Genomic DNA, 12,905 nt, shown 5'->3' with positions numbered 1-12,905 from the left:
TTTTTAAAAAGTTAAATACCACCTCCCCCTGTGAGGCTTTAAAAATTTTAGTCAGCCTTAGCTTTCCTCTGAATTAAAAACTGACTCCAAACTGAATACTCAGTTTTCAGAAGATGTCTCTAGACTTTAAAGGCATATAAATGATGAAGTGACTTGTTCACCTTTTGATCAATGGTGAGCCTTAGGCTGTGTTCCGGAATTCTGCCTTCTGGTGTGGGTGTTGTGGTTTGGGGGTTTTTTGGGTGGTTGGTTTGGTTTTTTTTTTTAATTTTTTTTGTCAGCATTACCTTACTCTTGAACGGTTGCATTTACCTAAGGTTCATGGTAGCATTTTAAAACAGAAATACTGATTATTTTCACTACTACCTGAATGATATTAGCTTTAAAAGTTAAATTTGTCTCTAGGAAGGAGAATGGTATTTCTTTAATTTACTAGAACTAGTCATAACCTTCCTTAAATTGATTAATGCAAATCAGATGCTGCACTTCGAGTTGTGTTACTTAACCTCTCGCTGCTTTAACGAGGCAGTTTTTGGTTTCTGCTGAAATCTTGAAGGCTGCCAGAGAGAGAGGGGGAAGGGCAGTCATAAGGCTTTACCTTCTCCATCGCGCAGGGGCCCGACCCCTGGTGCTGAGCCGGGGCAGGGGGAGATGCTGGTTAGGGGTGAGGGAGGGCAGCACCGTGGTCTCAAGGAAAGGACTGAAAGTGTAAAGGGGACCATCGGCTCGTGCGTCCCCCACCCCGCAGCGGTACAGCTGCCCCGCCGGCTTTGTGCGGGCGGCTGCGGGCTTGTGCTCCCGCGGAGAGCAGGGGTGCGGGGGCAGCGGCAGGAGTGAGCCCCCCGCGGGAGGGTACGGCGGCCCCTGGGAGGGCACCTTGCGGGGTGGCGGGGGCGGCACCGCGGGACGGCCGGGCAGCGGGGCAGGGCCACGCCGGCCGGTGCCAGCGCTGCCCGGGGCCGTGCAGCCGCCTGACGGCGGGCGAACGCCGGCCGCCGTGCTGGGCCCTCCCCGGTCACGGGTGCTGAGCCGCTCCGGACCGAACGGAGCACCGGGGCCGCGGGGACCCGCTCGGCACATCCCCCGCCCCGGCCGAGCCGCGTCTTCCCCCGCGGTGCCCGCCCCGGCCGGCAGGAGGCGCCCAGGTGCCGCTCGGTCCGCCCGCGGTGTCCTGCGCGCCGGGCTCGCCTGAGGGGCCGCGGGCTGCCGGGGCCGCCGCCCGCCGGTCCTGCGGGTGGGCGCTGGGGCGGCCGGGGAGCCGCCCGCCCGGTCTGGCAGCGCGGGCCGTGAGGGGCTGCGGGAGCTGCCCGGGGCCTGTGCGTCTGTGCGCGGCCCTTCCTCGGTCACGATCGCTGCGGTGTCCCCTGCAGCGCGGCACAGCGAGGGGCTTTGCTGCTGGGCGCCTGCTGGCGGTAGGTGGCGCTCTGGTCGCGTCGCCGCAAGGGGACGTTAAAGGCCGCTCCCGTCCCCAAAACCGCCTCCGCCGCGGCAGGTCTGGCGCGGGGGAACGGGAGGCGGTGGGTTCGATTCTCCCCTTGAGCACCGAGTGCGGGCGGAGCGGCCGCGCGTCGTGCCCCGGTTAAACTTTTCAGTTTTGTCTCCCAGGTAAAGTTGTTTGTTTTGTTTTTGTCGCGCTCCACGTCTCCACCGACTCCTGGGCGGCGCGTACGGCCGCCCCCAGCCCCTCTCCTCACCCCGCTGGGCCCTGAGCCGGGGGCGGCCGGAGGGGCAGGGCCCCTTCCCAAGGGATTTCTGAGAGGGGTCCCGGACGCGCCTGTTCGGGAGGCTGGAGCGTTTTTGGAGTCAACTTTCCCTCGGTAAAATTCTGTTATGTTGTCTGGAGCAGGGTTTTGTCCTCTTGTCAGTTCATACCAGCGTAGAGTAAATGTTGCTTTTTTTTGCCCGGGATCTATCAGGTTAGGATTTTTTGCTTTGTGTTATGAACAGCATATTTTTCCATGTCTAGAACTGTTGGTTGGTTTTTTTTTTTTTCATTTTTGCAACTACATGTTTGCCTTTTTAACATCCAGGTTTTTCGTGACGGTGGCTGATGCCACGGTGAGGGCGGGTGACACCGAGCCGCACCTGGGCAGTTCAGGTTAGATCCTACAAAAAAAAAAAGTCTTCGCTGAGGAGATCCCTTATCTTCTAGAGGTGAGATCACATCCCTCCTTTGTTTCTGTCTCGTCCAGGTTTCTTCTCATGCTCCCTCAAAGTTACTTACCTCTTTGCTGCAGGGCCACAGCTGCAGGTGGTCGGAGCAAGGCCACAGCTGCACATTGCCAATGTCACAGCCCTCGGCTGCCATTCCCTGCAGAGGTGATGTGGTACTTGGAACAGGTTACCCAGAGACTTCCAGGTCTCCATCCTCAGGTGTTTTGAAGCATCGTCTAGGAAAAGCTTGGGCTGACCCGACCTAGTGGTGGTGGCAGCTTTGTGAGGCTGCTTGGGCGTGATGGTGTTCAGGGGTTGCTTATATCCCACAGCTCTGTGGTGCTGCCGAGTATTTCCAGCTCTGCTGGCTGAAGAGTGTAAGGAACAGATGAAACCTTTTCTAATTTGCAGTGTATATGTAGTTCAAAATACAGTAGCGCTGAAGGGGGATCGGTGGTAGGGCCACCAGGCATGGGTGTGCGGTCTGTAGTGTGCAGTGCATTTAAAAATAGTGAGAAAAATGCTTTTTTTCCTCTCTGTGAGTGGTTTGGTGTTATTCCCTGAGGGAGTGTGAGGTGAGTTAGCAAATGCTCAAGTACTATTACGAATCAAGCTTCACTCATTGGTGTAAACATTGCACAGGACCAAGCAGTAAAGACAAAATAAAACGTCTGTCTCTGTTTTAACTGACTGCAGTTTTAACAGACAGATCATCTAAGTTTAGTGGGAACCAAGCGAATCTGCTGAGCTTTTCTGAACACATGGCTCTACTAGCTGTGCTTCTGTCTGGATTTAAGACTTACTTGTCCTCCACTGTTCCTGAGCTTCAAAGCTGTATGGTGCTGCCCAGTTTGGTTTTAATGTGTGAACAGGTATCCCTTGAGAACGAGAAGGAAAGAAATACCAGTGTCTTTATTTTTAATTAACCCTAAATTAACCCTAGCTTGTTTTCTGTGTATGCTCTGATATCCCTGTGAAGGTGATGCTAGTGGGCATTGGTGTGTCTCCAGGTGCACTGCTTTATTAATGGCACCATTATAAAAATACAGACCTTGTAAAACTAGGAGGGAGAGCCGTATCACAGAGAAGGTTACACAGTTTTGGTATGATTTTATTTAAATTTGTAAGTTCTTCCCAATTTTAGTCAGGAAGTAGATTGGTTTTTGAGTATAAGAGTTTGTTTTTTCTAATACAAGCATTTTTGTGGTTCTAAATAGAAGTCAGAGCTGCTACTTAGCAGTTTGGGTATTATCCTCCTTTGCAGTCTGCTCTGATACTTGTTTTGAAAGCTATAATTCTTCTGGGCATAAGCAGCTACAGTTTGGTTTCTGTGATTCACCTTCCAGATGGTTGTGTTTGAGGTGAAATATTAGTTAAGGAATTTACAACAATATATTCAGCATGAAAAGAAATGTTACTGAAACAGCGGATAACTTGATACGCTTTTTAAAAATTCAAGTTTCATTATTTCACAGAGGAATAGATCAATATTCCATCATTTAACAGTTGAGTTTAAAAACCTGCTGTGAAGTGAAGCAATATATCTTATATTGGATGTAAGCTACTTTCATGTTAATTCCCTGGTTTTGTGTCACTTAGGGGCAAATAAGCCTTTCAGCTCCAGTCGTGACGCGTTATGTCATTATGCTGGGCACTTACTGTACCTCCACAGCTATGCAATTTGTGTACAATAGAAAGCATGACGGTGTTTTTAGCTACTTTGTTATACTACTGATTTCTTGGTTTCTTAAAAAAAACCACCTTTTATAGCTTCAAGCAGAGTTGTCATAGTTTGAGTCTATAACATTGATTGGGTCCTGCCTGGAATGGTTTTCACGGTATTTTAGATATATAAATAAAAGTACTACCATTTTATTTTTCATTGTGGCTGTAACGGCATTGATCCCAGAAAGAAAATGTGAGCTGTATCCAATAAAAAAAAAAAAAATCAAAACAAACCAAACACCCAGAAACCAAAAAACCCTCAACTAAACCCCTAAATATTTAGTGATAATAAAAATCCCCAAGCATCTCCTTCACTTTAATGAACAAATATCCACAACACTTCAGTCCCTTGCATGGCATGAATATCGGCTGTTTACTGGGCTAAAGATTTTTGTGCATCATTTGGAAAATGCTTTCCTCTGGGTATTCTTGAGTGCATACCGTCATGGCTCGTTCACAGGTGTAAGTACGAGGGGAGGACTTCCATGTGCCATGAGAGCATTCCAAACTGCGGCTGGATTGGGATTACTTCTGCAGTTACTGAATTACTTGTGCAGCCTTTTGAAGACAAATGAAAAATAACTAGAGTGTTAACTGAGTACAGCTGAGGATCTTCACCTGCCCCTCCTCCCCACTCCCACTGTAAAGGTTCCATATAATGGAGGAAAAAACAGACGATATTTCAGATTCTCTTCCTCCCTGTTTATCTGGTGCCTGTTTCTTCACTGCACAGAAGGTGTTGAGCACTCACTGTTTGACACTGCTAGCCATGCCCTTTAAATTACATTTCTATTTATAGAACTTGCCACTGAAATAATAGACCATTTTATATTTGATAATTAATGCTGACAATTTCCCAGTATTAGGTGACAAATAGATTGCTCATTATTCCCAGTCTCTGTGCATACACAGAATGTGATCTCTTTGAATGACTGGGTAACATGCTAAACAGTGCAAACCCATTACCGAGTAGGATACTTCATGTCAACTAGGAAAAGTAGCGTAGTCACTAGCTCATGCCACAGCAGCTTTTCTCGGTAATTGTGCTCAGTGTAAGTACAGAAAGATTTAGCTTTAAAATAATTTGCTTGTCAGCATCAGAGCCTGGTTGCTGTTTTACAGTTCCTAGTTGTGTATCATTTCTAAATCAAGTCTAAGAGGTATTGTGAAAACGTGTTCATGTGAGCTCTGGGATGAGAAATTTGATTTGAGTAAGTTGGAAGCAGACTCTTTAAACCAAACCTTTGTTCTGTGTTGTAGGTGAAAACAAAACCAAAATACAATAAAATAGAAAATGCAACGCTGGGTACAAAACGTGCCTGATAGTCAAGAAAGGTCCTTATGTGGGCTTACATTCGATACCAAGTGCACAGAAGCGTGGTTTGTTACCCTGCTGTCGCTCAAGGGGACGGCTGGCACGACTTTCCCTGTGACCTGCCTTTCGACTGACACAACTCAGGCAGGTTTTTTTCCTCCTGCTCTTTCAAACATCAGTGTCTTCAAAAGTTCTAGCTTGGATTATAATAATAGCACCTACTGAATGTGAATACATTTTCTGTCTTTGTTGTTGTTTTGTTGCCGTTTACTTAGCTAAGACATTTTTACAGCATAACCACAAATCATATAGAAAGTACATTCACAGCTCGTATTAATAGTTTGGTGCAAGCTAAGCCAGACCAAATCCATGAAGGCGTCTTGCAGTTTGTTACAGAGCAAACAGGCTGAGGGCTGATGAAACCTCCCAAAAACTGGCTGCTGCTTTCGCTCTTTTACTGGCGGTGAAGCTATGGTGGTCGGTCATGTTCCTCGGATTATTGAGGCTGCAGTCAGCGAGCGCTGTTTAATTGCTACAAAATAAGGCTTGCTAATTATGTTTATAAACAATTGATTTGTCTTTGGTAGAAGGGAGCATAACCACATTTGCTAGCTTCCTGGGCTGGATGGACGACCAAAGATTGTTCTCACTCCCGTCTTCCTTTATGTCTTTAATAAAATGTGTGTTACATTAAAAGATTTTTCGCTTTAGATAATGTCACTTTTTTCAGCCATCAGCTAGATGACTGAGAACTATCCTGATCTACCTCTCAGACACCTGGTGAGGCAGGTGAAGAAAAGTAGTTGGGGACCATTGAGAAGGAAAAGGACCAATTAAGATAAATCTGTTTTTAAACAGGAGGTTAGAAAAATGCTGGAGGCTGCAGGTGAGGCATTTGAAGAGTGGACTGTTTGCAAGATCCTGACCAAAGAATTTGCATTGTAACTTTTCTGGAAACTGTTTTCTTTTCACGGTAAAATAGATGGTATTCTAAAGGCAGGAACAGAGTTCAGCTTCAGGAGAAAAACTTTTTTTTTTTTTTATTACCTAGACCTAGAACTCATGCAGCCTATTTAATAAGCTTTTCATATGTATTTCTAGCAACCACAAATATCTACAATTACACACTTTGCTTTCACAATGGAATTGTATGAAGGTGAATTAACTCTTCTTCTGAAGTTTGTTGCAATCCGAAGGTAGGACTTTCTTTGATTAGAAAGTGGCAAATGTGTAAATGAGGCAGCTGTTGATTCTTTAATGTTCTTTTTTCTTTCCTGCCTTGAGAGGAGAAGCTATTCTGGTCTGTCTGCATCTTGATTCTGACTTGGATTTTCACAATAGAGATTTTATTGTTGATGATGTGCCCCTCCCCCCAATGTCTTTCAGGCTGCTAACTGCTTATTCTTTATCTGAAATCTGTAAGAGAAAAGCAAAGAGGAAATATTTGCATTTATAAGCCTATATAATTGTATTTTGAGAGACTGATAATTTTGATTACTATTGAAAGCAAGGAAAAATCTCACTTGCCCATAAGCATATTCACTCTTCAGAAATTCTGTGAGCTCTGCGTGTCACCCTTCCAGTGCCTGGTGTCTCTGAGGGAGCTGTTGTCACCTGGCAGGTACCTGCGGGCTGGAACCCAGGCACAGAAGGTGCTCCTGGGCTGACGGAGCCCAGTTCTGGCAGGGCTGTATGAGTCTGTACGAGTACAGAAGTGTTGGGTCAGTTTTCTCACCCCAGAAAGCAGGGAGCAGAACTCTTGCAATGTCCTTCACGTGGCTGCCAGGGCAGGGTGAGAAGCACAAGACAATTCCAACCTGGCACCTTCTCCAGGGTGTTGCAGATTATCTTAAATTTTTACGGAATCTTTCTATATTTTGTGTTCGTGAAACAGTTTGCTATAGGACCATCTTGAATTTAAGGAGTTAACCTCCCTGTTAGAATTATGTTAGCGCTTGTTAACCAACCACGTATGAGTTGCTGTGGTGCTTGTTATCGGAGACTGTGCTACCCGAAGCCCCTGTGCCACAGCCCATACTGACCCTACTCCCTAGACCATCACCAGCTCACCTGGGCTCTGGGTGCAGGGTGTCACCGGACAGCTTGGCCAGGCCGATATCCAGCCGTCCAGCCTGGCAACAAGACTCACTTTTAAGGTGTCCTGAAGTGAAGCACCTTCACCATAACGCTAAAACCCAGACCCACAGGTCGAGACGACCCTTGCCCAGGTGAAGACCCTTCCCCTGTGCAAGTGTAGTAATGGAAGAGGATGGCACAGCAGATGCTATAATGATATGCAAATTACTAACCGGGTCTGGAATCAAACTACACCTCGAGGAGAGTTACAAAGCAGGTGTGTTCATTGCGGCGCCGGGTGCGAGGGGGGTCGCTCCTCCGGACTTGCACAGCGCTCCAACCAGCAGCCGGGTGTTTATGGTACAAGTCACACACACACATCAGGTTTCCGAGCATCCAGGATCTCCTCCCCCCGCCGCCCCTTCCAGATTTCCTTTTCACCTTCGTGGGCAGGTACCTGAAGTTCCCGTTTTTCTCGGCGTACGTTACCCATCTTCATTTAGTTTCTGTTACCTACCGGAGTTCTTTAGACATCAGCCGTTCTCTTACTGCGGTTCCAGTGTGTAACACCCGCTGGCTGACCGAGCCCCCCCTTACTGCCCCCTCTACACATGCCCAGCCCAGCCGTGCCCGCGGGGCTGGGTTTAATCTATACGGGGCCGTGCGAGTCGGAGGTCGCTGATCTCCTGCTACCACAATTACTTTACCCTGGTTTGGTTTCTTGTAGCGGTTGGCGCGTCCTGGTCCGAAGGCTCCTTATTCACGTTCTCGTTGAGCTCATCCACATCGGTTTAACCGCCCCTTCCCCAAGTGCCCAGTGCTGAGCTCCCCCCTTCGCTCCCTCCCGGTGCTGATGTCTCCGTTACCTGCGCAGCTCCCGCCCGCAGCGGAGCTGGGGGGTTTCACCGTGTCAGTTCAGAGCCACCTTCTGAGCCATTGCAGTCCCTCAGGTGTTGAAACCTCATCTGAAGATCAGCCAGGTTCTAGGCCAGACAGTTTTTGACCGGGAAGGTGGTCAGATTTGTAGTCTTGTCTTCTCCCCCATCGCCCCTCACCCTGTCTTGGTCTTGTTTCTTTGTTGGTTGGTTGTGTTGGTTTTTTTTTTTTTAATATAACCTGGATGGTATTTGATACAAATGCTGATGTGAATGGTTTTTGGAAAACGACCAATTTTGAATGACAGTGTAAAGAATGGCAGTGTTGAACAGAAATGTTACCTTTGTGCGGGATGATCGAAATGTTAAACAGACAATAAACTTAAGAAAGTGTCTTGGTCTGAACTTGTAATTTCAGTTGACGGTGCATGAATTTTTAAATACTATTGTCATACTGATGAGAGATTAAGAAAACCAACCAACCAAAAACTGAACGAACAAACAAAAAATCCCCACCCAAAACCAAACCTCAAAGAACAGAAGACCACCTAAAATAGTCCTGTTTAAAATGACAGAATTTATTTGAACAAAATAATAATGGGCAACATCTATCTTTCTCTTATCATCCAAGTACAAGGTATACCTTTTACCAGACTGTCTGCTGAAGGCACGATTCTGTAGCAACCTTCCATTAGCTGATAGATCAAAAACCTACCTTTTATGGTTCCTGAGGGAGTTTAACTTCTTCCCATTAAAAATGAATAATAAAATTTCAAGCTTTCATCATAATGGGGTTAGGAGGAGGTGTTTTGCTTTTTATAGCTATATCAATGATCGAAAAGCTGGTTGAAACCATTGCAAAACTAGGGAAGAGGTCACCATTAGAAGGCCAGTGTGAAGAATCTTTTTAAGAACACTTTTGGATTTAATTCAAAGATTATTTCTTGCTGGTGTTCCACACTTCATGTCAGATATGAAACAAAGGGAAAGTGTGAAATGTCTCGGGCTTATCCAGAAATGTAGGGGATGAGGTACTTCAGTGTGAATGGCCTTCCGTAGACTTTTTCCTTAATCAGTATGTAGGGGAATGAAATGTGCCTCCACACCCCATGCACCCCCCCGATTCTTGAGTGACGACTCAAGACCTCTACTCCGTATGGAAATGGCAGGAGATGGGAGAGAGTTTTGTATGCATTTGTCCCTGTACAATGAAAAGTATGCCAGGTACCCATGACAGGCTTAAGAGACAGCCTGCAGTGGTCAGGGTGGGCTCGATGAATTAAGAACCACTACCTCTCTGGTAATGTAGAAATTAAGACCATCAAAAAGGAAATTGGTTGAGGGGGAGAAAAAAGCATTGCTGATGAGTTGTTTCACCCCACAATCTTCCCTCTTCCCAACCTGAATCAAAACTCTAGAAATATTTTTCTCTGTACTTTCTTCAGATGATAATCCGGTTCTTCTGCACATTTTTCTTAATTGATAACATCTGTTCCGGAGCAGCCACGCCAATAGAACTGCATTAAGCTTTCCCACTGCCAGGAACTGATCTGAATAAATGGTAGGAGTTATCCTCAATCCTTTCCCACTGGGCTGGAATCCCCAAATGCATCCAATTCTGTGATGCGCCAATAAATACTTAGATGCATCTCTTGGAACTCTTGCTTCTATGACTTACTGTGAAAGTTTACAGCTCAGAGTTCTGGACTGCTGTAGGCGTTGTGGCCATAGCTGCTGGTTTACGGCACCGTAGGAAGGAAGCTCGCTGCCAGTTTAACTGCCTTTTTGTGCCGTGTTTTGTTCGGCACCAGAGCCAGTCACCCTGTGAGAAGGAAATTAGGAGTACCGAAACGTTGTTAATAAGGTAGAACTGACGTCTTTATCCTTAATTATGGATAATTTTAATTTCGTAGATGTCTATGCCATATAGTGAAAAACATGTTGCTTTTATAAAAATACGTGCTCTCTGCAGAGAAAACTGTCACTTTTGGGGTTTGGGGTTATTGATTAAGTGAATTACATTGAATAGCAAGTAAAAATAAACTCCCGGGTGTGTAGCAGGGATGTGGATTTTTTTCAGTTAGGGACACATCTTTGTGGCCGGGGTCTTTTCCAGCTTACAGGGAGTTGGGTGCTCCACTGACCTAAAGATAATTTATTTTTCTTGCCCTCTAGATGGCTGTCTTGTTCTCTTCTAAAGAATCCTTTACACAGAGTCTAGTAGCGCTGTAAGGGAGAAAGTTTATTTAAATAGCCACCGTTTTTACATGTTTGTCTATTTGCAGCGTACTTAGGCGTTTATGAGCAAAAACGTTGATATGTGACTATTTCATTGAAAACCTGCTGCGAGCAACTGTGAGACAATACGTCTTCTGCTACTGGGCAGGGCGAGAATACGTAGTAACTTGTTTCAGAGAACTGAAAATATTTCCTAATACATTTTTCATTATATCAAAAAAACTGGTAATTTATCATGGGAAGAAAAATTCCCTCATGGTTCTAACAGGCACAGCTGTAGTAGTATTTTTCCATCTACTTAATTCTATAGAAATTTTGCTTAATTAATTTATCTTAGAAACTTCTTTAAGTCTTTTGATCATAGCCAGAAGTGTGTGCAGAGTATAATAAAGACACTGAAGGAATGTTCTTGCAATATTTCTAATACATTAGAATACAGGACATACAAGAAGGATTTTTGAGCGTGTTTTTTTTTTTCTGGGATTTTTTCTGGTTTTGTGTCTCCACTTCCCCCCACCCCCCCCAAAAAATAAAAATCTGGCTTCATCTTGCGAATTTGTATGCATATGAGCTAAGTCTTCAGAAGTAACTTATGTAGGGGATTGTCTTTAAATGGACCATTGTCAATTAATTTTTAAGATGAATAGGTGTTTCACACACTTTACATAAAGGAAAGCCAGCAATACAAAAATCTGTTTATTTTGTAAGCATTTTTTTAAAAAAATAAAACAACCCATCAGAGGAAACTCCTGAAAACCCTCAAATGAAGCAGTGATCATATGTCTATGTCTGTTTTGCTTAGTTTAATAATTTCTAAAACGTAAGATTTGCTTTATGGATAATAATGGATGCTCATGACTCTTTGCGTGGGAAGTCAGCATTTGGTTTATTTGCGTTTATAGGACAATATACATAGTTGAGTGCCATGCCACACCCATTGCTCAAATTGTTGATTTATTGGATAATTGTAAATTTATGTAATTTGGAAGAGTTGTGATTGGTTTGGGTTTTTGCATATGCGTTTCGAAGAGTGCACTGAGGCTCTGTTGCAGTTACATGTGTAGCTTATGGCCAAGGTTCTAAATAGTGACTCCTGAGTGTAACTTTGTGGACCTGCAGGATGACTGAGTCTAGGCATTCTTACTCCAATGCATTTTTTGAATACCCAAGTCATTACTTACAAGTCAGACATTTAACCGTGTTTTGGGGTTTACAACTACTTATAAATCATACAATAATTGCCCAACAACAGCTTAATAAAACCAAATCTTCAGGAATCACCCATCAGAGGTGTGGAGTGAAAACTTCCTGACATATTCAGCTCTTCATTGGTAATAAACCCAACATTCTTGGGTTTTGAAGGCCTTCATATATTTTGTTCAATATAGCTGCTTAACACAGGAAGGAGCCCGATGTTTGCTATTCAGTTGGCATTTATCTTTATTCATAAGTAAATCAACCTAGAATGTGGCTTTGGTATTTGCTGTGTTGAAGTAGAGAGAGGCAGAAGGATCTTATTCTGCGGTTTTCTGAATAGTGACGAAGGCATTTAATTCCTACAGTGATTCCTTTGTTTCTAAAAGTCTTTACATGTATGTTTTTTTCCTGCTTCTGAAGGACTGAAAACGGAGCTTTCTCAGTAAGTGGCACACTGAACAAGCAGTGCCCTCCTTTTGACTGCAGCACCAGTCTTGGGGTGTTTAGAAACAACTGTCTAGCTAATTGCTTTTAAAGACAATTGTTAAGGAATGATAACTAATATGATTTAGCATTGATTAAAATAATTGCTTTCTGGAAAAAGACTCGTCTATTAAGTTAATGCTTCTGAAGGGGCGATGTTAAGATTATTAAGCATCCTTCTACTGTCACAAAGAAAGATGGCAGTTTCCGTAAGTGACAATTAGCACAGTCTGATAGTAACTTTGGTTAGGAGGTGACTAGCTTAATCTGCCTTTCCTGCATACAACAGATCATAATGTGATAGATAAGCAGTTATGCTTACTCCATGATTAATGATGAATCACGTTTGAAAATCATGATGTAAAGCATTCAGTGATCTTATCAGTCATTCATAATAACTCCTATGTCACGCAGACTTTTTATGAAAAAGAGCAAAGTAATTGGTATCCGTCACATGCACTTGTGTTAAGATCACAATTTCCATGACAGTACTGCACTTTAATAGAGTCTGTCAACTTAACTTAGCCCGTAATGGCTCACAGCACATCAGTGTTAAAGAATACATGAATCTATTAGTGAAGTTAACTGTAATTTTACACAGAATTGTACCACAGAACTCTCTTAGGGACAAAAAGTTAAATACAGAGGAAATCCAGTGCAATTAGGTCACACAGCTTTTCAAATAGTAAGATGAGGATAAATGGTGAGTTCACTTAAAAAAAAATAATCAAAAGGCAAATAAGAGTCTTCTGAGGTTAAGAAAAAAACATTATGAAGTTTAGATTTGACTTAAGTTATTTTTTTAATAGAATTTCCAAGGCTATCTAATATAAATATATTTC

The sequence above is a fragment of the Falco cherrug genome, chromosome 3 (genome assembly GCF_023634085.1).
Source record: "Falco cherrug isolate bFalChe1 chromosome 3, bFalChe1.pri, whole genome shotgun sequence".
In the NCBI taxonomy this organism is placed as follows: Eukaryota; Metazoa; Chordata; class Aves; order Falconiformes; family Falconidae; genus Falco; species Falco cherrug.
The sequence above is the reverse complement of the archived record's forward strand: the minus strand, read 5'-3'. Positions refer to the sequence as shown.